The sequence below is a fragment of the Cricetulus griseus genome, chromosome 6 (genome assembly GCF_003668045.3).
Source record: "Cricetulus griseus strain 17A/GY chromosome 6, alternate assembly CriGri-PICRH-1.0, whole genome shotgun sequence".
In the NCBI taxonomy this organism is placed as follows: domain Eukaryota; kingdom Metazoa; phylum Chordata; class Mammalia; order Rodentia; family Cricetidae; genus Cricetulus; species Cricetulus griseus.
The window spans coordinates 49,390,023-49,417,721 of record NC_048599.1 but is presented as its reverse complement, the minus strand read 5'-3'; the positions used below and the strand labels follow the sequence as shown (position 1 = coordinate 49,417,721).

Here is a 27,699-nt window from a genome sequence, read left to right as displayed (position 1 = left end):
GGACCTTTAATATGACAAAGTCTGGCTGTTCACCTGTCAAACAAAACTAAAATGCTCATGTGACCATCTTGGGGCTGTTAGACTGCATCAAGCATTTCCCACACTGCCTGGTACACAGCCTAGCAGCCACCCATACCATCTATTTTCTTTTGGAAAGAGATCACAAACCTTAGCGATTGCCATCTCTTCATCAATATTTTAAGAACTTGCATTCTGTACTGCTCTTGATTTTCCTAAAATACTTTCAAGTGTTCAACATCATTTAATTATTCATAATATTTCTTGGAAGTAGGCTGAGGTTATTTATACTAAAGCTCAGATAATATAAATTTCTTGCCCCTTGTTTTCAAATGATGATCAGTGGAAATGAACTCGTATTTTGAACACAATGCTGTAGTGTTTAATTCAGCAAATTACTGTTTCAGTGTTGGTGCAGGTGTAGGGAATTGTGCTTTGATGATAGTAATTCCAGAGAAAGAAACAATATGGTTTAAAAGACCTGGGGAAATATTAGCATCTTAACCCAGCTATTCAGTCTAGAAAACCACAACCAGGAAATACACTTCTTTCCTTCTTTCTTTTCCCCTTCCCTTCCAACTCCTCCCTCCCCTCTCCCTTTCTTGATAGGCCTAGGCTCACCTTCTACTCATGGTCCTCTTGCTTCAGCTTCCCAAGTGCTAGGATTACAGACATGTACCACCACATCTTGCTCAGAAAATAATTCTTTAAATTAGCAAAGATGTGGCTACAAAGGCTTCGGTACACTGTGGTCTGCAGAGAAAGGACATGATAGCATTATTTTAAAACATGGGACTTGGATACATCTCTGCAGAATACAGTGCAAACACGACAGTGAGAAGATATTAACAGTACATTACAGCTGGTCCCACATCTTTATGGTTCTTACACATCCATGGACTCGGTCAGTCATGAAACAAAAACATATAGAAAAACACAGAATTGCCGGGCATTGGTGGCGCACGCCTTTAATCCCAGCACTCAGGAGGCAGAGGCAGGTGGATCTCTGAGAGTTTGAGACCAGCCTGGTCTACAAGAGCGAGTGCCAGGATAGGCTCCAAAGCCACAGGGAAACCCTGTCTCGAAAAACCAAAAAAAAAAAAGAAAAAAGAAAAAAAAAAGAAAAAGAAAAACACAGAATTTTTATTAAACATGTGCAGACATTTTTTCCTTGTCATTAATCCCTAAATAGCAGTACAACAACTATATTTATATGACATTTATGAAGTAAACAAATAGTACCCAAATTCTGGAGAGCTAAACTGAGGCTAAATATGGGATCTCCCAGAACAAGGAAGGACTGGTGAAATCTCAAAGATCCTTTGCAAGGAAACAAATTGGGTGCTGCTACCAGACACAAAAGTAGCCGAGGCTAAGTATGTTTGCTTCTTTATTTAATTGAGCCAAAGTTGTTACACTGAGAAATTTTGTATAACTGCATATCATGAGGTACAGACAAGTCAGTATTCCTAGATTTTAAAGGTACAGACATCTTTGTTGTTTCTAGTCCAGACACTGGACAGTAACTACACAAGTTTTTGTTTTTCAATAAAACAAAATAACAATCAAAATGTATGGCAGACTCCTATGTTTTCTGAGGGTGAAAACTGCTGTGCCATGCCTGGAAGTGAGCATCTGTGATTGTGCCTCCTCACTGTCCCAAGAAGCTCACACTCACCAGGAACTCCAGCCCCAGGCAACCTGAAGCCCTTCTTCTGGCCTCGGCAAACGTGCAGCATATGTACACAGACACACAAATACAAATACAAATAAAAAAATATGGTTCTTAATATTTTTTTCCATCTAAAATACCATATTAGAAAATAAGGTATTTTAAGGCTAACTAGATGGCTCATCAGACAAAGGTATTTGCTTCAGATTTTCTTACTATTGGTATTTTTGTCTCTCTCTGCTCTCACCATCTATTTTACGGGAACAATCTGAGAAACAGTAGAGAACATCATGTCCCTCTACTCTGGAGGCAACGTAGAGGACACTAGTGAGGAAGTCTGATGTCAGTGAAAAACTGGGAGGTGAAGGGTCACATGGCCCAAGGGTGACAGTGAGATAAGCTGCCACTGAACAGAACCTCCTACTGTAAATGGGAATGAAGACTCCAGAAGAGAAGAGGTGGTTGGAGACCCTTTCTCAGAGCTCAGGGGTCATACTTCCTGGAGTGGAAGCCACGGTTCCCTGACACAGAGCTATCTGTTGTGACTGGCTAATGAGCCACAGCATTTGGGGGCGAAGAGGCAAGAAGGAAGCTGCCTAAGTAGCATTTGATTGCATAACCAGAAAACTGAGGAGCAAAGCCAGACGGCATCCACCACATTGAGAACCAGAAGTCCTCATGTGCTTTCTACATCTGTGTCAGTTCTTGGACTCCGATAGAGGGGGGCATCTCAGTGTGTGTGTGTGTGTGTGTGTGTGTGTGTGTGTGTGTGTGTGTGTGTATGTGTGTGTGTGGTATTGTGTATGTGTGTGGTGTTTGTGTGTGGTGTATGTGTGGTATGTGTGTATGTGTATGGTGTGTGTGTGTGGTGTATGTGTGGTATGTGTGCATGTGTGTGGTGTGGTGTGTGTGTGTGTGTGTGTGTGTGTGTGTGTGTGTGTGAGTGGTGTATGTGTGGTATGTGTGTGTGTGTATGTGTGTGGTGTGGTGTGTGTATGTGTGTGGTGTGTGTGTGGTGTATGTGTGTATGTGTGGTGTGTGTGTGTGTGTGTGTGTGTGTGTGTCTGGTGTGTGCTCACACATGCACGTAGCCTCTGGATCTTCCTTTAGGGACCCATGGCTATATTCTAGAGTAGGTGTTGACCACAGAGAAAGGATTGTCTGGCTCTGTCAAGGACCAAAGAGGACCTGAAGCACTGTCATGGCTCCCTGCCCAGAACAGGCCAGTAAAGGCAAGGTAAAGAGTCTGCCTCACATTTCTTTCAACGTAGGTCTAATGGGCCCACAGATTCATTTTGCAGTTATTTCTGGGTTTTCTACATTGGGATGGATATATCTAACAGTTGGCAGACGGCATGCCAGATATCTCACCAATCACATTGGGTGAAGAATTGCAGAGATCAGCCCCTCCACCTGTTAGACACCCGGAAAACTCAAGTATCCGGGATCCCAGGCCACGACTTCGGTCACCCCAATCACCAGGCAGATTCGAGAGCTTGCTGCAAACTGCACGAGGCTTTATTGTAATTTAACTAGCTAACCCCATGCTAGCTCGGGTCTTTCACCCACCCGCCATGGCGGATGGCTAGAAAAGACAGCTCGAACCCGCTGTGTACCGATCTTGTAGGGCAGCCTAAGGGGAGTGTCTAGGGGTATGCACAGGCTCACGATTGGTGTGCCTCCAGGCTTGGAGGGCTTGCCCTGTGTTGATTGGTCAACTGGTTGTTATGGCCCATAGGCCCTCCCAGGGTGGTTGCTATGCTTTGTGCGTCATTGCTGTGCACTTGTCCGTAAAGCACACCCAGGGTCGTAAAGCATAGCGCCACCAGCTAACTTCTGATTGGTTCCTTGTCACAAGGCAGACATCTGACTTTCTAGTGACTAACTTCTGATTGGTTCCTTGTCACAAGGCAGGCATCTGACCTCTAAGTGACCAAGGCAAGTTTATGGCAAGCATGTGTTCGGCTGTTATTGCTGCCGAAAGGGGAGCTGGTCCCTTCACACCGAAGACTAAAGGCACAACAATGGCATTTCCTATCACATGCCCACTGGGTTCATTGGTACAGGGAACTACAGACTGGATGACAGTGGCTTTCCATTGGTTTAGCCAAGCCATAGCTCCAAATGCACCTGGGACAATCTCTACCAAAGCAGACCAATAAAGCGTTTGACACTTGGTGTGCAGCACTGCACTAGTGAGTACAGTCTTTTAAGTTCTCATCAAGGGCTAGGTATGATGACACACGCCCACCCCACCCCCCACCTCCCTGCTTTTTTTTTTTAAATGGTGTTTCGAGACAGGGTTTCTCTGTGTAACAGCCATAGCCATCCTGGAACTCACTCTATAGACCAGGCTGCCTCTGCCTCTTGAGTACGGGGATTAAGGGCATGTGCTGCTGCCTCCACCGATGCCATCGCCACAACCACCACCCAGCTCAGGTGGCACACACCTTTAATTCTAGTACTCAGGAGGCAGAGGCCAGTGGATCTCTGTGAGTTCAAGGCCAGCCTGTTCTATAGAGTGAGTTCCAGACCAGCCAAGGTTATATAGAGACCTGTGTCAACCCTCGCCCACCCCTAAATTAAGTCCTTATCAGTAAGGAAATTCAAAGTTATTTTGTTCATGAATGGGGAAAACAGCAATGTAGATTTCTTGCCTTGCCCAGGTGGGTGGTGCTAATTCTGTCACAATATAGCCACAGGGTCCTTGATCATGCTGTCATTCTACAGTGCATAATACTAATTGGATCAGAACAAAATATAAGGTAGATGAGAGAGAAATCTCCCTTCCCCTAAAATTTAGAGCTCTGTCATAGAGATGAAAATATTGTGAGGATCCACTGGTCTGAGATAGGATACTGTATCCCAACTATCCCTTGTTTCTGAGAAAAACACATAGCATTGTACACCATTGATTCATCCATTTTGTGGTTCAAATACATATCAAGGAGAGACTTTGTAGCAGATCGATGCTGTGGGCCAAAATGCCCTGTGTGCAGGAAGGTTATTCATGGTAGATAAAGATGCCTGCCGTGTGGAGTCTATTGAAGGTTTGCTATTAGAATTTCAGGACAGAGCCATGGAAACCTAGTGCAAGGGTATTCCTTTTGTAATGAATTACCCTTAGCTACTCATTGGAAGAAGAGTCATTTAAAGGACATTGTGGAATTGACCATGAGACATCAAATGACTTTGAAGCTGGAGCTGCCTTTCAAGTATGATGGAAGGTTACTGGGAGTAGATCCAAAGAACACAAGGCAATTAAGTGAACACATGGCCAGGATCCCAGTGTCTTCCTCCTCTGCTGTATCAGAGTCAGTTTCTCAGATCATGCCATCGCCTTTGTATGATAAACTGATGGAGGAAAAATCTTGTGCCTTGGGGTGAGCTAGAAGGAACCACAGTTACATCAGTATGGGCTCCCAAACAGTAGCACGGGAAAATCTTGTCAATGACCAGATCTGTGAATAGGTGTTGTGGCTCGAGTGTGAAATGCCACCCACAGGTTCATCTGTTTCAACTCTTGGCTCTGTATAAAGGTTGTGGAACCTTTTAGATGTGGGGTCTCTAATTGGAAGACATACAGTTGTAGAGGTTACAGCCAATCTTGGTCCCAGGCTGAGATCTCTGCTGTTTGATCCTCCAAGACATAGAGGATGCTAAAGCTTATGCTACCCTGGACACAGCCCCACTTACCACATCTTGTTCTTTATGGAACTATGAGCCAAAATAGATACTTATTCCCTCCAGTTGCTTCTCATCAGGTATTTGTTCACAGAGATGAGAAAACTAACACAACAGGGTATTGACCATTCACTTTGTATGGGAGAGGAAGAGGCATGATGTAGCTATCTTAGCTTTTCATTGCCATAATGAAGTACTTGACTAGGCTATGTAGACAAGTAAGGAGACAGACATGTGGCACATACCTTTAATTCCAGCACTCAAGAGGCAGAGGCAGGTAGATATCTGGGTTTGAGGCCAGTCTGGTCCACAGAGTGAGTTCCAGGACAATCCTGTCTTGAAAAACAAACAAACAACAACAATAACAACAAAAACAAAACAAGGAAAGCAAGGAGGTTTTTGGCTTATGTCTTAGAGGTTCAAGGCTTTCATAGGGTCATTTCTGAGGAACGGCAGATGGTGGGGAGCATGAAGGAACAAGTGATTGCAAACTTGTGCCTGCAGTAGGGGAGCATGGAGTGGGGGAGCACACTTGCTTCTTTCATGGCAACTTTCTCAGGAACTTCAGAGAGTCAGAATATTATGGCCATAGTGACCACCCACTAGGCATCTGCTTTTAGAGATCCCATTACTCCTGATAGCACCATCCCAGGGGTCCTGCCTTCCTCACCTGGACCTCTGGATGACTCTATCTCCAGTTATAGTGCATCAAAAACACATGCAAAGAGCAGGATAGGGAATCTGGGGACAAAGAGGCCTGAGTGAGAAGTACTTGGATGAACTTATGTGCCTTGGCACAAGATGTGGTATCTTTGTGTCTCAAGTCATTGCTTACCAGAGGGCATTCACCTCAAAAGATGCAGTAAACAGCCATGTGGACAGGAGGACTCCCTGACAGACACCAGTTAGCTTCTGTCTTTTAGAACTCCCATGAGGCTTTTAGTCAGTCTCTTGGTGACAGATTGATTATATTGGCCTCTTCTATCAAGGGAAGGACAATGCTTCACACTAAAATTGACATCTTCTCCATAGTAGACGTCATTGCCTATGATGTCTCTTCTGGTTCTTCTGTGAAGGCTTACAGAATGCTTGATTTATCCAATGAGGTTTCTAACATGGGCCCTTGTATCAACTCGAAATAAGGGTTATCTGTAGCTTTGGAGCCTGTCCTGGAACTTGCTTTGTAAATCAGGCTGGCCTGGAACTCACAAATAGGTCTGTCTCTGCTTCCGAAGTGCTGGGATTAAAAGTGAGCGCCACCACTGCCCGGCCAATAAGAGTTCTTTGATTATGGATGAGATTTAATAGCGGGTAGCTAAAAACAGACCCACTGGTTCTATCTCATCTGTCACTCCAACTGGAGCAGCTATCCAGCTCAAATTTTGGAATGGCCATGCATAAACTTTTGCACCACCCTGGACAAAACATTTAGGATACTCTCCTTCCAGGGCTGCAAGCTATGCCTTCCACCAACAGCCAGAGTGCACACATCACAGACTAAAGTGAGAGGATTAGGTGCGGGTGAGCTTTCTCACACGATGGCCATGCCAGTCTTCACATCCTTGTAATTTGAGGCTCTGCTAGATCTGAGGTCTAGGATCACAGAGAAAGGATGCTTGAACCTGTGAAGGAAATAAGATCTTTTACTAAACCAAATGTGGTAGTACATTTCTGTAAGCCCCACTGGCACTTGGAATGCTAAAGCAGGAGATTTGAGACCAGTGTAGACTACATAGTGAGACCCTGTCTCAAAGCAAACCAAAACATCTTTAAAAAGATTTATTTGGATTTATGTTGACTTTTTTTTTTTTTTTACAATTCCTTAAATCGTATATTAACATGAATATTGGATTTATGGCTTTTATTTTTTTCTGTCAACATGAGCATTTAAGACTTAATATCCAGAGAACATTTGTGATGTGGTAATTCTTGTCATTGTTTTCATTTCTGCATATTAAATGAGCTCCACTGTGGATCTTTGATATAGGTATTTAGAAGGAAGGCACAGCTTTCCAAATACAGCAATTCTCTACTTTTCTTGACTGATATAGTCTAACTTAATTAAATTCCAGTCAGAGAATGACATTGGTACTTTGGTAAAATATTCTTTGAAGCTCTTCGTCACACATGTCATATGAAATTCAAAATAATGTGGATATCAGGATCCTGTGTCTTATCTGTGACTGCCCACAGGGTAAGCTGACGGGCTGCAGAGTTCAATTAACACAGTGGAAACTAGACAGAAACACTACAGAAAATGTGGAAATACCTCACAATGGCTGCCTTGTGGTTTCCCCCCTTGTAGTTCTGTCCATTAAAAAAAAAAAATCACATACTAAACTTCAGGTCAGGATCACACATTTGTGTTTTGTTTTTGCAAGCATGCTCTATCTCTCTCCCTCTTCCTCTCCCCATGTGTTTTCTTAAGAATTGAACCTAAGACTTCACATATTTCAACTGGAGAAATGGTTAACAGAGAACATTTATTGCTTGTACAGGACTATCCTCTGAGCCAATCCACCAACATTCTCATGTGTACAACTGAGTTTACAAAAGATCTTTACAGCAGGGTTTGTTGACTATGAAATTCCCTTACACAAGGGGGAGGGGCATGGAGGTCATGGGGCCTCACCTAAGTATCCAGCCACTTCTCCCGACCAATTGCAAGCAATTTTGCCTAATTGCACATGGTCTCAGGGAGGGGCTAGAAGTATATAGGCTGGGAAGGACTAGAGAGAGGATTCCATTTATCCAGCCTTGAGAGAGTTGTCATTTACGATGGGTGCAGACCTTCCAGTGTACCTATGTCAAGGTCACCTCTACTCTTGTTTGTATCCCCTCACACACAGCTCTGTAAGTAAGCCTAATAAACTCATTGGTTCCCCAAAGTGAACTTTGTGGAATTATACATTGATTTTCCACTGGGACCTTAAGAGGTAGGAGGTAGGTTGTGCCTGGCCCCTCCACCATACACACACACACACACACACACACAGAGAGAGAGAGAGAGAGAGAGAGAGAGAGAGAGAGAGAGAGAGAGAGAGAGAGAGAGAGAATAAATTCTCACAACACTGATCTTTCAGAGGACCCAAGATTAGTTCCCATATTGAGCAGCTCACAATCACCTGTAACTCCAGGTCCAGGCAATCTGCCACCCTCTCGGCCCGCTATGGGTATCTGGATGTATATGGCACATACACATACACAGATGGATATTTAATGAAATATTTTTAAAGACTTTATGTATACTGTGCAAACAAGCCATACTGTCCAACTGTGTTTTATGTTCCTGGTATATTCAACCTTCATTGTGATGTCTATTCCTCCCTCTTTCACTATGATTTTGCCTTCAATTCTTTTTTTTTTCCTGATGTGATCATTGCCACAACTCTTTTTTTCTTTTTCTTTTATTTTTTTTAACAAATCCACTTTTATTTATTTACTTTTTATTAGTTTAAATCCTGGAAGGGTACAGCAACACATGGATTCTGTGTCCAACGGTCCTTGCAGGAAGGTTGCTTCGGAATTTGGCACGAACCATGCCACTGTTTCCACGGGCCCAAGCTACTTTTCCCCAGATCATTCTGGTTTTGTTTGGTTTGCCCCGGGGGGGGGAAAGGGGCGGCTGTGTTGATTTTTGCCTTATACACATAAGCACATCTCTTGCCCAAGTAGAATTCCATTTCATCTTGGTCATAAACACCTTCAATTTTAAGAAGAGCTGTTGTTCTCTCTGGTTCCAGAGACCTCGCTTATAGCCAGCAAAAATGGCCTTGCACCACAGCTTTCCAGACATAATTGCCTTTTAGAAGTCCTGTTCCCAGCAGGCTTCCACCGGCTCCAAGATGGTGGAAAGACACAACTCTTTTTTGATTTTCTAAATCTATCACTTTGCCTTCCTTTACTGTAAATCCTTCTGGGAATTAAATATTTAGATGTTTCTTATCAACAATTTAAAATTGCATTTCCTATCATCTATTCTGACAATTTGTTTTGTTTTCTACATGAAAAAGTTCAGTTATTGGCATTCTGTACATTTGATTTTAATTTATATAATAATTAGTCATCTGGGAGCTGGAGAGATGGCTCAGTGGTTAAGAGCACTGGCTGTTCTTCAAGAAGACTCAGGTTCAATTCCCAGCACCCACATGGCAGCTCACAACTGTCTGTAATTTCAGTTCCAGGGATTCCGACGCCCTCATGCAGACAAAAGACCAATGCATATAAAATAAAAATAAATAAATCTTATAAAAAATAATTAGTCAACTGTTACATCTGTCATAATAATCAGTGCTTTAGAATATTTTGCTCATTTTACTTTGGCAGTAAACTTACATTTTCCTCTATTTTTTCCCTGGATTTTCTTGATTGATTACATTTTCTCCTCCAGCCTCTATTTCATATATTTTCATACTCATCATTAAATTACAAATGCCTAAAGTTAATTTGCCCTTTGTCAGTGACAACCTTGTTGACCTGTTGTGTGTGTTGGTGGGGAGAGAGTGTAGCTACAAAAGACCAAAAAAAGGCCAAACAAAGAAACAATCCAGACATTAGCAATCTTGCCTGTCTATTCACAATGGCCTTCACACCCATGTTAACTGTTCCATAGTGCTGTGCTCCATCTTAGGGGCTTGTCCATCACCTCTCTTCCAGTGTATATTTAAAAATTCAGTTTTTTCTTACCATTGGTAAATTCTTTTTATTGTTCATATCACCAGCCTTCCAAATGCTGTCTTGTATGTCACATAGAGAGAAGGCACACTTAGATTGTTAGATAACTGGAGACTCACTCTGACTCATGACCAGGACAGCCTGAAGGTTTTCTTAGGCATGAAAATGAGCCAAGAAGCTATCTCATGAGCAGATAAAAATTAGCCCAGGAAGAAAGGTCATTATATTTTTCCAAAAGAAGTTGGGCAGTCCCAAGGCAGCTGAGTGTGTCTGCTGGACTCACATCAATGTTCCAGGGGAGACTGAAGGTAAGAGCTTCTGAGACTGAATAAGGGTCAATGATTCCTGGGACACTAGTACAGCGTTGGGGGTGGTGGTGAGTACCAGGCTTCCACAGCCAACAGGTAGGAATGCAGGAAATGGTCCCTGACTGGTTTTAAGTAAGTCATAGCAGTTTCATTATGACTTGAAGAGAAGTTCTATGCTAAGTACAAAGGTAGCATTAGGTCTCTTTTAGCACACACACCTGCCCCTTTCAGACAGTGAACACTCTTAAGGGGCCAGATCTAGCAAGGTGGATGTGGTGGTGGTACACTCCTTTAAACCAAGCATTTGAGAGGTAGAAGCAGGCAGGTCTCTGTGAGAGAGGTCAGCCAGGACTACATAGGAAAATAGGAAAACCTTGACACACACACACACACACACACACACACACACACACACACACACACACACACACGGAAGAAGGAAGGAAGGAAGGACAGCTTCTATATTCCTAACCAGTGCCTGATTCTTTTATTTTTCTTTTTCTGGTTTTTCAAGACAGGGTTTCTCTGTAGCCCTGGCTATTGTGGAACTGGCTCTGCCTCTGGAGTGCTGGGATTAAAGGCATGTGCAACCACCATCCAGCAGCTTCTCTAGGTTTTAAAGGGAGGCCTCTCTTTCCCACTAAGACCCTGTTATGATGATTCCTGAAATTGTATTGCTTCCTTTCTAATGCTTTCCCTTCTCAAATGGATCAGCAACCAGTCTTTTTCTCTTTCTTTTCTTCAAATGATGTGTGCATGGGTGTGGGTTTGTGCATGAGAGTGCAGTACCCATGGTGGCCAGGAGAGCCTGGCAGATCCCAATAAGACAAACATATACACAGAAGGACGTTCCCCCATCAGAGAGGGTTGAGTCTTGGAAGAGAAGCTGAAAGGTTTGTGAAAGTTAAACTAGGGGCCCTAAAGAAATGGACCCTAAAGAATTACATTTTCCTGGGAGTCTAGTGCTAGAGAAGGGAAAGCCAAAAGCCTTGTAGGGAGGGAGTTCACACTGTTCTAACAGCTTATCTCACAGGTAAAGGAATATATATATATGCCTTTTTTTTTTCCGAGACAGGGTCTCACTATGTAACTCTGGCTGTCCTGGAACTCACTATGTAGCCCAGGCTGTCATTGAACTCACAAAAATCCACCTGTCTCTACCTTCCGAGTGCTGGGATTAAAGGCATGTGCTACCATGCTTGACTTGTTTTGTATTTTTCAAAAAATGTTTAACACTGATGCAGTGAAGGTAGAGAGAAACTTGGAATTTTTCCTCTCCTTGTTGGTTAAAGTGCCATGTAAGTCCATTTCCTTTATCAACTTTTGTTTCCTGATTTCTTCTGAAATACAGGAACTGACAGCAGCAGGTTTGTGGCCCTAAGCGTCTGAGAACAAGCACCTTCCTCACTTTCAGGACGCCCAGTCTCAGTTCACCCCGAGCGCTGACACAACCAGAGAGTTTGAAATCTAGAAAGGACTCCCAGCCTACCGGGCCACCTAAGAATCCAGTTCCCTGAAAATGGGTTCATTAATGGTCGTTCTACTGTTGCTCATGACACAAGATTAAAAGGAAGAAAAAACAAACAAACAAAAAACTAACTCAAGCTTGCTTTCAGGAGTCTTAATTCCTGTCTAAGCCCTTGCTCTGTTTCACTGGAGCCTCGCAGTTATAACATGCCATTGTGAATATGATGGGTAGCACTGTGCCCTTTGTACTTCCTGAAGAGATGCAGAAGTGTAGCTTGCTTGATAGCATGTGCGTACTTGAAGGAACACACATGGCTGCTTCATCAGGCAGATCAGTTATGCCCAGGGTTTCTACTGTGTTTGCAACAGTTTGCCATCTTCGGCTAGACTGTGTCTGCTAGGCTACAAACACACAAGGCTTAAGTAGGGGACATCATTTAAAGTTACTTCCTTCTCTTCATCCTCTCCTTTTTTGGGGTGGTGATCCTCCCTGTGGCATTAACTTTTGCCCATTGTTCCAGACAGAGAAAGCCTTTTTTGAGGTTTCTGGGTGATGCTTTTCACTGTGATTACTCCTCCACACACCAGGGGACATGTTCTAACTGTCAAGCATAGCCATTCCCATTACACAGTCATAGGTTAGTCAACCACCATCAGGTGGATCCCTGGGCACAGTGGATTCATTATGAGTCTTTCCTGCCCAGGGTCCCAGTTAATATCTGAACCCTATAATAACAATATTTGAGTCTGATTTCCAAGGCTAATTAGACTCTGTGTCCAATAGTCTTGGAAGGTTCTCATTATTTTCCTTCCCCCGGGATATAGTTACTGAATATTTGACTGCAAGGCTTTCTGAAAAAGGATAAAGGGACATGCTGACTGTACATGTTTGCCATGGTGACCCAGCATCTTTCTTTATGAGATCTTACCTACTTGTAAGTCAAAGAGCACTGGCTCAGGTCTATATAGCAGGCAAGGGGTGAGAGTTTTTCATTGGTGGTGACTACCATAAGTCTTTATCATCCTGGCTGGTTTCCTCTGGCTGTATTCAAGATTCTCTTCCGCTGGCAGCTGTGATTCTGTGTGGCGACAGCCTTCTCTAGCTGATTGCACATGTTCTCTAGCTGTGGCCTATGATAACCTTGTCTACCTTGCTTCTGTCAAGAGAATGCTGTCCTGTGGACTCTGTGCCACAAGGTTCTGTCACCCCATTAGTGTTAGGGTGGCATTGGTTCTTTATGGCTTGGGTAAACAGAAGGTTCCCCAGATGCTCCCATGGACCACTATCACCTTGAGGGGTTTCTGTCCAAGGCACTGTCTTGATCCATCTATGGATCAAGTTCTGGTACTTCTCCAACTTAGTATGGGCCACTGGCTTCTCCAAGCTTCTATGAGCCAACCGAGTATTGGTATCATGTACAGGCCCTTGCAGTGTTAATCCTGTGCAGCATGACAATGTTTTGTGCAGGTGAATGGCCCTTTATCTAACTTTACACTTTTGGCTGTCTTGATAGCAACATAAAAAGGATGGGTCCCGGAACTTTCAGAGCCTCCTGGAAACATTGCCCATGTCCCACTGTTCCTTTGGTGTATGCTTTTCCTACTTCTCTCCTTAGCAAATCTAGAATCTTGTAAGTGTCCACGCAGCAGTATGACAGCTACCAAGTGCTTGGATGATGCATTTGGCCAGGAAAGAGATGCTGAGCCCTGTTTTCAAATAGGCAGATCAATCTTGAATAGCCATGTCTGTGTCCAATCACTGTGGCCTTTTCATAGGGTGACAAAAAGGACCAGATGAGAATGACGAGTGTGATACATGGAGCCCGTGCCTTTCTGAAGATGAGAGGTTCTATGGCTGGCAGTTATGCTGTGAGCTGGGATGTAGCAAGTAGGTGGTTACTGGAGGTGTTGGAGTCTGAGCCTGTGCCTTTGTAGTCTTAAAATGCCAGGGTTGGCCACCTGTCCCCAACTGGTCAATTAAAGCAAGAAAATAATGAAAAAGTAGGAAAAGGGGTCTGCTCATTGTGGTCACATTGGGAAGAGCCTTGAGTGGGGGATGGCATAGATGTTTTATCATCTACAGCTGGGCACTCACAGTTGCTTAATCTCAGCATTTTGAAATTATTGGTCTCTGTGTTATCCATCACCCTCTTCAATAAGAAGCTGCTCAACACAAGTCTATGGTGATAAAATAAATACTTAGAAACAGTTTGACATCGTGACCCTTTAACAAACAACAGTTATAGGTTTTCCCCAGGGGCCCATGGCTTCCACAGCCATGGGTTTTTACTATATTTACAAAACTGGGATTGAATTTCCTTTTGTGGAACAGTCCTCACATCCAGTCATACCTAAGAGGTGTACTGGGAATCAGAGGTTTGGTTGTCTGTGTATCTTTTAAAGTTTTTTTCTCTTTTAAGCATCCATTCTCTTTTTCAATGGCATCTCCCGCCTGTGGCTAATAGTGGCCCATGATGTCCCAGGCATGTCAGGGTGGAGCTCACTGCTGGATCCTCTTGTCTACATACAGCAAGCGCTGTTGCTTGATTGGATATGTGCAGGGAACCTGGATACAGAACAGCTCCTCTGTGAGTCCTGCAACAGACACTCACAGCTCACAGCTGTATGGCATGTGTTTGCCCTGTCATGTCTGGAAACATGCCTGCTACAGGTGATGTCTCATCAGACACCCTCAGCAGACGCTACAGAGGGGCTTTGTAAAGACAGGAATATTATCTGTTTCCCAGGACTACACAGAATCTGCTCTTCCAGATTTACATATACTGTTCTTTGGGCACTCCAATGACAGGCACAGTGATCAGACTTTGTGGGGACACTGGCTGTGACTTCTTCAATTCTCTTCTTCTTCCTCCACCTCCTCTTGTTTTGTTTATGGAGACAGGGTCTCACTATATAGCTCTGGCTGGCCTGAACTCACAGAGATCCCCTTGCCTCTGCCTCCTGAGTTCTGGGATTAAAGGTGTGAGCTGCTGCGTGCACACAGCCTCTGTAGCTTCTTGTGCTGGGATAATTAGGCCTGGCTTTGACCCCAGTTCTGTGTTGCCATGAGGGTTGATCCTGTTGCTTTTACCCAGATGGCACAGGTCTGATCAGGTGTTTAGTTCCACACGTGTTTATTTTTAAGGATGTCCACATTAGTTACAAGCAGAGGGTTGGCTTTGTGAATCTAATACCACAATGTTCCCCACCACTTGATTATCTGCTTGTCTTGTTGCTAGGCACAGGACCTACTGGCTGCTGTCCACAGATCAACAAAAGTGCAAGTGGTGAATCTTGAGGGATCTTTCAGCTTTTCAGAGAAAATAGCTCACTTCTCAAGTCTTGTCTACTGAGCAGGATTTCTGTGAAAAAGCCCCACGAAGCTGGAGGTGCTCACACATTTTCCTCTGAAATCTGAAATAACCCTTTTATGCAATAACACTTCTTGGACACTCGGTGACAGTAGCTAGCTAGCCACTGGTATTTGAACCTTAAAAGGCTCACTAGAGTTAACTGGGCTGAGAAGGAAGGAATTTCTTACACTCTTCCGGAGAGTGTTCTTAAGCTGCTTCTGCTAGCTTTTTTATCCACGTGAAATGACGCCCCTGCTTCCCCCTCTAAACTGTACTACTCCACCCATACCACAGAGCACTGCTTTGAGTGTAGGGTGGGTCATCAGATACACATAGATCCCATTACTAATATGAACATTTCTTATTGTAAAAGGAGGACCTCACATACTCAAGACAGGCTGTGTATCCCCATATGACTCTAGATACGACTGTTCCCTAGGCCACGGTCATTCTTGGGAAGGGATTCACTATGACTCACTAGCAGTCAATGCTCCAACAGCTCACAAAATAACTGTCTTGGTCCTGGTGGAATATTTTAGGAGGTAGGATGCATATACTTTGTACCCCAATGTCAGAGATTCAAGCCCATACTGTCATTGTTAGACAGAAAGTTAGCTCTTGTAAGGACTAATGTTCCTCAAAAAATAGGACATAAAGGACAATAATTAACTGTGCTCAACTCTAGCTGAGTCATAGAGACAGTGTTGGTAGCCCCTCCATATGGGTGACTAAGGGCCCCCAAACAGGACATCAAGAACAATAGGTGGGAGTGGACAGCTCTAGCTGGGACAACTTAAACTAGCTGCAGGGACTTTCCAGTCAGAGGGGCATGTTCAGAAAATGCTGTTACCCTTTCCCCAGTAAACCTTCCAACTTCAGGGGAACTTAAAATTCCATACATCGCATCTTCCTGTGTTTGTATGTCTACTTAGGAAACTGAATTCTGAATAAAATGGGATTCTGAGAAAAATGTTCCCCTTTTCCAGGAGTGCTCACCCTGGGGGAAGACACAGGGAGGGGTTGATTGGAAGGAGAGAAATGCAAGCCCCACAGTTGCTAGGCTTGGTACCACTGTTCCTTAGCATGACCTGCTTTTTCTAGAGTACAAAGAGAGCTATGGGACTCACTGCAAGGTGGTCTCTGGCCAGGTCTTATCTTGCCCCACACCTCCTAAGTCTCCCCTCTGGATCACAGATACTCCGGGGATTAGCCTCAGAGAAGCCCCATTATCTAAATTGCAATTTCCAGTAAAATGAGCCACACACAGGCATTAAAGATCCTCTAGGTGAGTGCTCGTTTGCTTATCTGCAAGTTGAAATATTATTTTAATTGTTGTTCATGCTGACACAGTAGGAGTGCACGGATCCAGGCTGTTCTAACTTGTCTGGAAGGCAGCCCAAGGGCCGTCAGTACCACTTGATGCATCTTCAGGAAGGGATAAGGAGGAACCGACACCTACTACTTTTTGTGGTGATTTGATCATGAAATGTCCTTCATAGGCTCATGTGTATGCTCACTTGGTCTCCAGATGGGGGCGCTGTTTCCAGAGGCTGGGGAACCTTTAGGAGTTGGAGTCTAGCTGGAGGAAGTAAGGAGTTGTGGGGTGGGCATGGAGGGTTACAGCCTCCTTCATCTTTCTGATTTTATATCCTTGCTTCCTGGTATATGGAGAAAAATAAAGCAAAACAAAACAGAGCAGAGAACAACACCAGCTCTGACCACCACAGATAGAGCCCCAGCCACCATGACCACCCACCCCAACCCCCATCAAACTGAGCTGAAATTAACCTTTCTTCCTCTGAGGTTGATCCCTTCAGGTATTTTAACTCAGAGAAAAGAAAAGAAACTAGTACAATATTTTTTGTTACTTAGTAATTTGTAATTTCATACTTTTAGCTATTTTCATTTATTTCCATTTTTTGTCATTCTTATTATGGACAGTGCTGAGATCCACCCCAGGGCCTCCTAGATGCTAACTAAATTCTTGAATGCCGAGCTACCTGTCCAGTCATATTATTTTTAAAATAGCATAGAATTCAGAATTAGATCAATCTGATTTCCTTACACATCAACACCTGCAGCAAGATTTTTTTTCTGTTGTTTGTAAGGACAGTGCCTGGATCAGAAAAGGTACTCAAGAGGTACCATTAGAATGTATCACTGTAGCTGGGTAGTGGTGGTGCAAGCCTTTGATCCAAGGGACAGAGACAGGAGGATCTCTGTGAGTTGGAGGCCAGCATGGTCTATAGCGTGAGTTTCAGGACAGGCTCCAAAGCTACAGAGAAACCCCGTCTTGAAACACACACACACACACACACACACACACACATCTATATCATCACTGTCTTCATATGTATGCATATTCCTAATACTATTTCTTAGAAAGATCCATAAGAAAATGGCAGCAGGTTTTTCATGGCTAAGGGAAATGGGGTTGGGGGCAGGAGCTGTCACCATAACTAAGGTTCTTTTTCTTGTTCTTTTTCTCTGTTTCTATTTCCCTCCCTCCCTCCCTCCCTCCCTCCCTTCCTTCCTTCCTTCCAAGTCACCAAGTTACACCTCCAGCCATCAGCATGGTATTTTATTGATTGTCTTCATAGTACCTCATAGGTTTGGGTTTGTTCTGTTTTCATTTTCATTTCTGTAGCATTAGAAATAAAAGACCTAGAGACTGACATTGGAGTTTAAGCTTTGATATTGGAGTTTAAGCTTCAAGCTGAAGATCATTAATGCAAAGCAGCCAAGCCAGTAGATCTTACCTCTACCCAGCTGAAATGGCAGTCCTGTCTCCAAGAATCCTCAGAGGCAAAAGGCTCTCAGTTCCTGTGTCCTCCTGCCTTTTATTCCTCTCTCTGCCCAGCCATATCACGCCTGTCTCCACCTCCCTAGTGTTGGGATTAAAGGCATTTGATCCCAGGTGCTGAGATCACCTTTTCATGAGTTGTTTCTTTTAGGACTGAATCAATTTCGTGTAGTTGGTGTGGCCTTGAACTAACAGAGATCTGCCTACCTCTTAATCCTGTGTTCTGGGATTAAAAAGTGTGTATCACCACTGCTTGACTGCTATAGCTTGAGGCTGGCTTTGCTTTCTGAATCCTCAGCGAGCTTTAATAAATCACAAATAACATACATTTGCCACACATTTCATTCTAGGATTCTTTTTTCTTCTTGGTTTCTTTGTGAGTCCCTTAATCTATCATTCAGTAGTATGCTATTGAGTTTGTATCTGTCCTAGGGTTGCCGTTGTGGTGGATTTGCAGTCCTAGCCCACTGTGGCCAGATAGAACACAAGGTGTCATTTTAACTTTCCTGTATTTGTTGAGACTTGCTATGGGGGCAAATACATGGTTATTTTGGAGAAAGTTCCATAGAACTTTGAGTTGTAAGAAATGGGTCTGGGGTTTCAAGAAAGTGATCACACAGTCCAAAGCACTTTAAAAAAGGCAAAAAGTTTTATTTCTTTTAAAGGGTGCTTAGCCAAATCGAGCAAAGGCGCCCTGCTCCTCACTATGAGTGGTCAGAGCTTGGCCTCAAATTCCTCACATTGTGGGCTTCAAAGCAATAAGCAGCTGACAGGCAGAAAGTGATCCCCAGCAGAAAGGATTACCCTGAGCACATCTTCTGGTTGCAAGAAGTGCTGTCCCCATTGGAATTTGTGTTTCTGCCAAGCTGCTCCATCAAAACACATCTTAACGAAGTTTTGTCCTATTTAGCCTTTTGATAGAAAATATATTACATTTTGCTTACATTTTCCACAGAATCACCCACTTCCTTGTGCTGGAATCAGTCTGGGCTTTACTAATAGCATCTGCTCTATGAGACTGGGTGCACCTGTGTTCAGAGCGCATATGCTTAGCAGTTGTAATGTCCCCCTGCTAGGTCATTCCCTTATTCAGTGTGAAGTGACTTTGGGTTTCCTCACTGTTTCGGTTTGAAGTCTATTTTGTCAGCTATTAGAACAGTGACACCTGCTTATTTCCTAGGTGCATTTACTTACAACATTTTCCCCATGATTTCATGCTAAGGCTGTAGCTGTCTTCTGTGGTAAGGTGCGTGCTTTAGAGGTAGTAAATATATGCTTCTTGTGTTTTGGTCTATTCTACTAGTCTGCCTTTTGATTGGGAAGTTGAGACCATTAATTGTCTTATTATTGAAAGGTGTGTATGGATTCCTTCATTTTGTTTATTTGGCAGTTGTCTTAGGGTTTCTATTGCTGTGAAAATACACCATATCCACAGCAACTCTTATAAAGGAAAACATTTAATTGAGATAGTGGCTTAAAGTTTCACAGGTTTAGTCCACTATCATCATGGCAAGGAGCATGGAGGCATGCAAACAGACATGGTGCAGGAAAAGGAGCTGCTACATGTTGATATGCAGACAACAGGAAGTAGTCTGAGACACTGGGTGGTATCTTGAGCATATATGAGACCTCAAAGCCTGCCTTCACAGTGACATATTTCCTACAAGACCACACCTACTCTGTAAAGCCACACCTCCTAATAGTGTCACCTCCTTTGGGGCCATTTTCTTTCAAACCACCACAGTAGTTTTTTTTGGTTTGTTTTGTTTTTGGTCTTTTTTGTTTTTCTTTTTTTCCTTTTCCTCTCTTAATTATTATTCTGGTGTGCTTTACTTTTTCCTGTGACCTCATGGATGGATATTTCTCTTCAGTCCAAGGGGATCATTCAAATGCAGATACAAATACATTCACATACAGATCATATTTCTGTAGTGCTGTCTTAGTAAATTTCTTGGCCTATTTTTTATCATGGAAAGTTTTCATTTCTCCTTCAACTATACCAAACAGCTAGTTTTACTGGGTATAATAGACTCTGTGCTGGCAGTTTTTGATTTTCAGAAATATATCTTAAAATAGATATTTCCAGGCCATCCTGGCTTTTAAAGTCTTGAGTTAACAAATCTGCTATTATTTTGATGGCTCTTCTTTTATATGTGACATTGTGTTTCTATCTTGTTACTTTCAATATGGTTTCTTTGCTCTGTATATTTAGTGTTTTAATTATACAACACAAGATAGGACATTCTTTTTTGGTCTTGTCCGTTTGGTGTCTCAAATGTCCCTGTATCTAGATTGTCATCTTCTTTACTAACTCTGAAAAATTTTCTGTTATTCTTAAAATTATGTGCAGAAGCCCACAGAAATCAAAATTGGGCATTGGATTCCCTTGAACTAGAGTTATAGATGGTTATGACCTAGGGTGGGTGTTGGGACCTGAACTCTGGTCTTTTGCAAGAGCAATAAATGCTCTTAACCACTGAGCCATCTCTCTAGCCTCTGTAATGATTTTCTTTTTAAAACCATTTTCTATGCCTTTGAAAATACACTGCTTTCCTTCTTCTACGCCTGTCATCAATAGACTTGTTTTTTCAGGGTGTTGCACATAACATGGAATTCTCACTCACATTCTTATTGTCCTTGTCCTTAACATTGTCCTTGTTTGATTGTTCCAGTTCCTTTACTCTGCTTAAAGGCTCCAGTGTTCTGTCTCCCTGACTGGTTCTTTTGGTAAGACTTTCCCCAGAGTTTTTTTTTTTTTTTTGATTTACTATATTCTCTATTTCTAATATTTCAGATTGGGTTTCCCTCAGTGTTTCTATCTCTCTATTGAATTTCTCTTCCATCTTGAATCACTTTTCTTATTTCATTCAGCTGTTTGTGTTCTCGGTCAAGAGCTTATGTTCTTTGAATATACTTATAATATTGAGTTCTCTGGGATTTCATCTAATTCATTCTTGCTAGATGCTATTACTATAGGAGTAGTAATTTTGGAGGAGTTATACCGTCTTGGTTTTTGTGTGTTTCTTAAGTTACTGGGTTGAGATTTATGCATCTGGTGTTATTTCTTTTGGGGGGGGTTCAATTTTTAGTCAGCTCTATTTTTTTCAGTTGAAGTATTTACAATGTTCATGTTGGGTTTGGATGTGGTCAAGTTGAGTATATGTATAGTTCAGAAAACAGTTCTTCAGTCCAGGAATTCAGGGTTCTTGGTGCAAGCTCTATATTATTACTTGAATAGGGCATTAAATAGGAGAGCACCACACATGCTTGGTATTACCACCATGCAAATGTCACACCAGCCAATTATTAACAGCGGTCCCTTTAACTTCAATAGCTATTGAAACAACCAAGGATGACATGGGTATACTCAGATTTTAGTTAATAAGATTAGAAATGAGAAGGAAATAAAGTAGGTGAGGATAGGGATAAATAAAAAAATATTGAGGCAGATAAAGTAGCTGGGAAAGGAAAGTCGGTTGGGATACTGTTCAGGTCCACGGATTTTAGTGATTATTAAAGCTGTGGAAGGTTATCATTAATAAGTAAAAAGATGAGGATTGGAGAAACATACATGCGGGCAAAACACTAATACACATGAAATAAAAATTAATCATTTAACACATTTTTAAAAGGAAGAAGTAAAAAGTGGCTGAACATAGTGGCACACACCTTTAACCCCAGTTCTCAGGAGGCAGAGGCAGGTGGATCTCTGTGAGTCTCAGGCCCTGTTCTACATTTGAACTCCAGGCCATTCAGGGCTACTGACTGAGATCCTGTCTAAAACAAACAAACAAACAAACAAACAAACAAACCTCCCCCAAAATGAAAAGAGTAGTGGAGAGGATAAGAAAAGAAGATAGGACATAGGAATCAGACAGGAAGCATGAGCTGTGATTGTAGAGTAAAGAATAAACTGGATGGAGAAAATAAATAGCAGTTCTGGTTTTGCCTTCTCTCTTCTAGCACACCTTGGCTACTGCTAAGTGATGGTGGAAGCTGAGGTGACCAGAAAGTTCCAGTTCCCATTGAGCACCTCCACAAATGCCTCTGCAACACTGTTGTGTCATTACGGGGGAGTACCTATCTGTTATCTGTTCTTCTTGAATTGTGACCCTAACTAAGCATGCTCAGATGCTTGAGTTGAACATGCACTGGTTTGGGCCCTTCCCAAATGCCCCCCCCATATCAATATGTTTAGGCCTCTAACAATTCTTCACCCTTCCTTTGTTTGAGGCGAGCACTATGCTCTCCTGCCTGTAGGTGATAAACATCCTTCACGGTTGTGTCCTGACTGTGATTTTAAGTCTCGCACTTGAAGCTGCTCACACAGCCACAGCTGGGATGCTGGTGCTAAGCTTGCTTCTTCGGTTTTCTCCATTTTACTCAGTCCGGGACCCCAGACCATGGATGGTGCAACTGACTTTCAGTGCAAGTCTTCCTCACTCAGCTCAACACCCTCCTAAGACACATCCAGAGGTGTGATTCCATGTGAGTCTAAATTTACAGGGTTTGATGATGGAGATTAACTGTCACACTCATTACTGACTAGGAAAGCTCATGCTTTAGGATTCCTATTGCTGTGATAAACAGCATGACCAAAATCAACTCAGAGGAGAAATAGTTAATTTTATCTTACAGATCTCAGGTCACACTCTATCACTGAGGAAAGTCAGGGCAGGACCCTGGAGACAGGAACTGAAGTAGAGGCCATGGGAGAACGCTGCTTGCTGGCTTGCTTCTCATGCCTTGTTCAGCCTACCTTCTGATCGATATACCTCAAGACCGTCCCCCATGGGCTGGGCCCCTTCACATCAACCTGGATGAAGGCATTTTTCGCAACTGGGTCTCCCTTTTGCCAAATGACTAAAGCATTGATTGGTCAAGTTGACAAGATAACCAACACATGAAGAAGAGAAATGGGCCTAATAAAAAATTTGAATCCCTGTCCACAAAATAAAATAAAATAAATTCAACTGTTGTATAATTCCGTGTGACACATGAGACAGATTTGGGGGAGGCTCTGTGTTGACTAAGCATCCTGTCACGTAGCCTGTGGGCCTGGATCTGAGGCCCTGTCACAGATATTAACACCACAAGGAGCTGTCTTCCTTGGAAAGTGGCAGGAAAGCAGAAGCTCACATCTGGGCTCCCTCTGCACCTCATTTTAGAACTCCCCAGCAGAGGGCAGTCTGAGCTCAGGTACCATTTTTCCTGGCCACTGGTTTAGCCAACAGGGCAGATGGGGGCCCCTAGCCCCCTCACTGCCCACTGAAGCTTGGGCATGGTGCCCACTTGCTGGCAGCAGCAGCACCAGAGAAACAGGATGCACAAGGAGGCTGGGTAAAAGGTTGTTTTGAGTTCTCCCTAAGCCTGGCAGATGCCCGGCCTTGGCGTCCTGCCTCACTCCCCCATCTAGAATCCTGGACTCTAGGCTCATTTCCCCCTCATCCCAGAGCAGGCTGATCACTGTTTCCATTCACAGTTCAGCATGTGTTTCTCTTAAGCACAGACTCCTGGAGCCTCAGAGGTGGGAGAGGCTCCGCTGCTGTCCATCTACAGGCTGGCTTTTCAGATAACTGCAAAGGGCAGGTTGTGTGGGGGGGGCGGGCATACATTTGGGAAGCTGTCTTAGGGTAAGATGGTGGCAGCTATGTTAAATGAGGGAAGTGAGTCTTATGAAAAAAACAACTCAATCCTATTGTTTTTCTAATGCTGAGTGACTGGGGGTGGTGGAGGTGGTTGTGGTAGTGGCTGGAGAGATGGTTCAGTGGTTAAAAGCACTGGCTGTTCTTCCAGAGGACCCAGGTTTGACTTCCAGCACCCACATGGCAGCTCACAACCATCTGTAACTCTAGTCCCAGGGGATCTGATGCCTTTTTTCTGGCCTCTGGGACACTAGGCACATACAAGGTACATAGACAAAACAAAACTACAAAATTACTTTTAAAAATTGGGGAGGATTTGGGGGTGTTGGGGAGGGAAAGAATATGATCAAAATATATTGTGTCAACCATTTTTAATTTAAAAAGAGAGAGAAATGTGGCAGTGGTTGAGATGCATCATCACTGGTTACCAATTATCTCCTTATTTAACAGATGAGAAAAGTTAAGGTCCAGAGAGAAGGAGCTACTTACCCAAGGAGGGGCTCATTCCCTTTCTCACTAGAACTCAGCATGTTGGTGTCCTGGGTGCCTTGTGGGTAAAGGGTGAATGTTAACCAGAAGTAGCTGGCTATGGCTTGGACTTCTAGCTCTGTCCGACTGGTGGCCGCTGATTAATCTTAGATTGCCTCATTTCCTTCCTCAGCCAAAGAATTCTTATTTGGAGAGAAGCAGCCTCTCCTAGGACACAGGGCACTCCTTTTCCTTAGTGAGTCACAGCCTCTGAATCCACTGTGGACAGCATGACTCCAAGGCAAGAGTCCTTCCCGCTCCTGCTTTTTCTGACAAACACCTCCACTGGTGGTACTCCACTCCTTTGGCCAATACCCTATAACTCAAACTAGCTTCCCTAGACGTGTTATATACTTCCTGAAATGGGATCGTAAGGGTCCAGAGGACTGCCCATCTGCAGTCTCCAAAGCTCATGGGGAAAACGGGTAGAGGCACTGTCTTAGTTAGGGTCACTACTGCTGTGATGAAACACCATGACCAAAGCAGCTTGGGGAGGAAAGGGTTTGTTTCACTCACAGTTCCGTAGAACAGTTCATCATCAAAAGCAGTGAGGGCGGAACTCACGTACGTAAGGCAGGAACCTGGAGGCCGTGGAGGGCTGCTGCTTTAGCTTGCTCCTCATGCCTTGCCCATCCTGCTTTCTTATAGAACTCAGGGATGGCACCACCCACGTAGCCTGGACCCTCCCCCATCAATCACTAACTAAGAAAATGCCCCACAGGCTTGCCTACAGCCTGAACTTATGGAGGCATTTTCTTAATTGAAGTTCCCTCCTCTCATGTGACTTTAGCTTGTTTCAAGTTGACATAAAACTAGCCAGCACAGGCACAGCGGGTGGTTTTCCTGCCATATGCACAGGTCCCGTGGATGATGCCTGTGCTGGCCAAGGTCTTACAAGTGGGTTTTCAGAAACCAGTGTGCATTGGCATTGTGTCCACCTCCAGGAGAATGAGTAGGTCAGAGCCTGGTTGTGGATGTTTCTGTTAGTATTCAGGCCTCTGTACTGGCCTGTCCTTGGGGTCTGACAGGATACACCCTCAGCTGCAGCCACTAAGAGCACCACCTGTGCATATTCACTGTGTTCACTTTTAAGAGGGCCCTTCCACCTCCCCTCTCTCTCTCTCTCTCTCTTTCTGTCTCTCTCTCTCTCTCTCTGTGTGTGTGTGTGTGTGTCTGCCTGCTTCTATGTCTCTCCTTCTCTCCTCTCTCTCTCTGCCTCTCTCTTTTCTGCTACTCCTGTCCCTGTCCATTACAGGCCTGTATTTGGAATAGAGCTAGCCCTGGGAAGAATGTCATTTCCTTGTCACTATGACTAACTCCAGTGAGGATTAACACATAACAAATCCCTTTGTCGTGGGCTCTTGCTTGTCCAGCTCCTCCCAGCCAGCAGACACAGGATGTAGTGGTGATGGTGGTGGTGGTGGCGGTGGTGGTGGTGGTGAGGCAGTCTTGAAAAACTAGTCTTGAAAGAAATTACCTCAAGGATACCTCCTAGGGGAAGAAGTAAGAGCGTGTACCTATTTGTTCAAGGAAAAAGGAACAGAAATAGAAAGAAGGGGAAAAAAACAGAGGCTAATGAGATTAGCTACCTGCAGGGCATGGCAGAGACAGGATGGAAAGGATAAAGTGGATGAAGCAGGAACAGGACTTCTCTAAACAGAGCCTTTTGTTTTAACTACTGTAGGAGCCATTGCAAAGTTAAAATTTAAATGAAATAAAATTTGGAAGGAGACGGAGAACCCTAAAATCAAAGAACAGAACTAAATTTAAAAAAATAATGTCCTTTGACCTCCATCTTATTACTTTATAGTAAAAGTAACTAAACTTTTATTATGCATGAAACAACAATTAAACAATTAATTAATCCCTGTCATCTCCTTAAGTGACTGGTGCCATGGCTACTTTGACCAGGGCAGGGATGGATCATGGTGATTTAAAATCCTTCTAAAGGTACCCAACAACCGAGCCCAGGTGTTAATCAGTCAGAACTCAGCTCTGAAACCCTATTTATATACTCAGTTCTGGGGCAGGCACAGAGGCTGAGTTAACTGTCCCCCATATTCCAGGAATCCACGCGCTCAGTGACAAAGAACATAGAACATCATGAGGGTACACAGAAGGGGACGAATGACTCCTTTTATTAGCCATAAGTACTTCAGTGCTATAAGGATTTTATGAATTCTGAGAGTTCTTTGTGGGTTGGCTTCCTGAAAGAGAAGCGGTTTGAGATAATCCTTGCTGGTAGGATTCAGACAGGTACAGGAAAAAAAGATGAGGGAAATTCAAACAGCAGAACTCACTGAGAGCAAGAGGGGAGCTTGGTCAGAGAGTGAAGAGTAGGTATTACATGCAATGTAATTTTATATGTGTGTGTGTGTGTGTGTGTGTGTGTGTGTGTGTGTGTGTGTATCCCTTATATCTTCAATCATATATGACTTTCCAGTGACCTCTTAGAGTTCCCAGTCTCATAAGAGGAAGAAGTCCACGGGAGGCTGGAGCACAGTTGTTGAGCTCTTGCCTCCAGATGTTACCCTTCCGTAACTACATCTTGGTAATGGGTATTTGCCTTGCCCCTTTCCAATGACTGACTCAGTAACTACCTAGGAAAGGGCAGATGCACAGCATTCTGTATGTATAGTCAAAAACGGGTTTTTGCATATGGGAGAGAGAATATGCTCGCTCCTTTGGTTGGTTTCATTGTTTTCTTTCCTCTCTAATGTCAGATCTGAGAAGCAGAAGTAGAAACACAGGCCACACCCTGTTTGCAAAGCAGGAAATCAAAGTTCTCCATCCTGCTGTGTTTTTCTGCAGCCAACCTGTCTGCAACCCCAGGTGTGTCAGGGGGAGGCGCTGGCAGAAAACACTTCATCTTCCTGTGCCCTCCCAGCTGTGCTGGGGCTCAGCAGGGAAAACAGAAAATGAGAAGAGAAAGAAAGCAAGAACAGCTAGCTTCATGTTGCGAAGGACTAAGCTGAGCCTGGTAACCAGAGGTCAACACTGGGTCTAGCTAGACAGCGAGACATAAGAAGAAAATCTAAATATAGATCATTCCTATCAGACCATTGGGCTTATTGGGTCCTGCATCTTAATTACAATCGTTATTGAAGTAAATCTGTAAAAAGTCCTAGGGTGGAAACAAAGGCAACATCTGGCCTTTGAGTTGCTGTCCTCCATTGTTCCATCCCCTTCCCTTCAAAACAAACAAACAAGGCATATACCCACATCTCTAAGAAGATAAAGCCAGTATCTGCTCCCTTTTGTTCTTTTCGTTCCCATCTGTCCCAAAAGCTCTTGCATCTTTCCTCGGTATCCATGAGGTCTTGATAGCAGTTCCGGCCATCGGGCCTGGGGCTGTAGCTTAGTATCCATGCTTCTTCAAGAACATACTTTTTTCCTTTCTTCCCCAGCCTGTGTCAGAAGCAGCCACCAGGGCCCAAAGGTGGTGGTTTCTCCCATGACACCCCTTAGACAGTGTGGTTTTTACATCCTGTCCTGGTAGTGTGTTTGTCCCCCTCCCCCTCAACCAGAGCTTTCCAGGTGCAGTAGC

At 43.6% G+C, this 27,699-nt stretch overlaps 2 long non-coding RNA genes and 1 pseudogene across 3 annotated transcripts; 1 reads left to right on the top strand and 2 right to left on the bottom strand.

The window, feature by feature from the left end:
• Positions 1–3,572: 3,572 nt before the first annotated feature.
• On the bottom strand, positions 3,573–24,626 carry LOC103160468. Of its 2 annotated transcripts, XR_004770519.1 has the most exons (3): positions 24,114–24,602; positions 5,620–6,996; positions 3,573–5,078 (listed from the first exon to the last, which is right to left on the bottom strand). It is a non-coding gene; the product is annotated as an uncharacterized LOC103160468 (long non-coding RNA). The 2 variants fall into 2 exon arrangements; XR_003486532.2 differs by lacking the exon at positions 3,573–5,078 and having other exon boundaries at positions 5,767–6,996; positions 24,114–24,626.
• LOC100769549 lies at positions 8,430–10,705 on the bottom strand (annotated as a pseudogene).
• LOC118238640 lies at positions 21,186–22,963 on the top strand. The gene is made up of 2 exons (XR_004770520.1): positions 21,186–22,467; positions 22,618–22,963. It is a non-coding gene; the product is annotated as an uncharacterized LOC118238640 (long non-coding RNA).
• Positions 24,627–27,699: the final 3,073 nt, after the last annotated feature.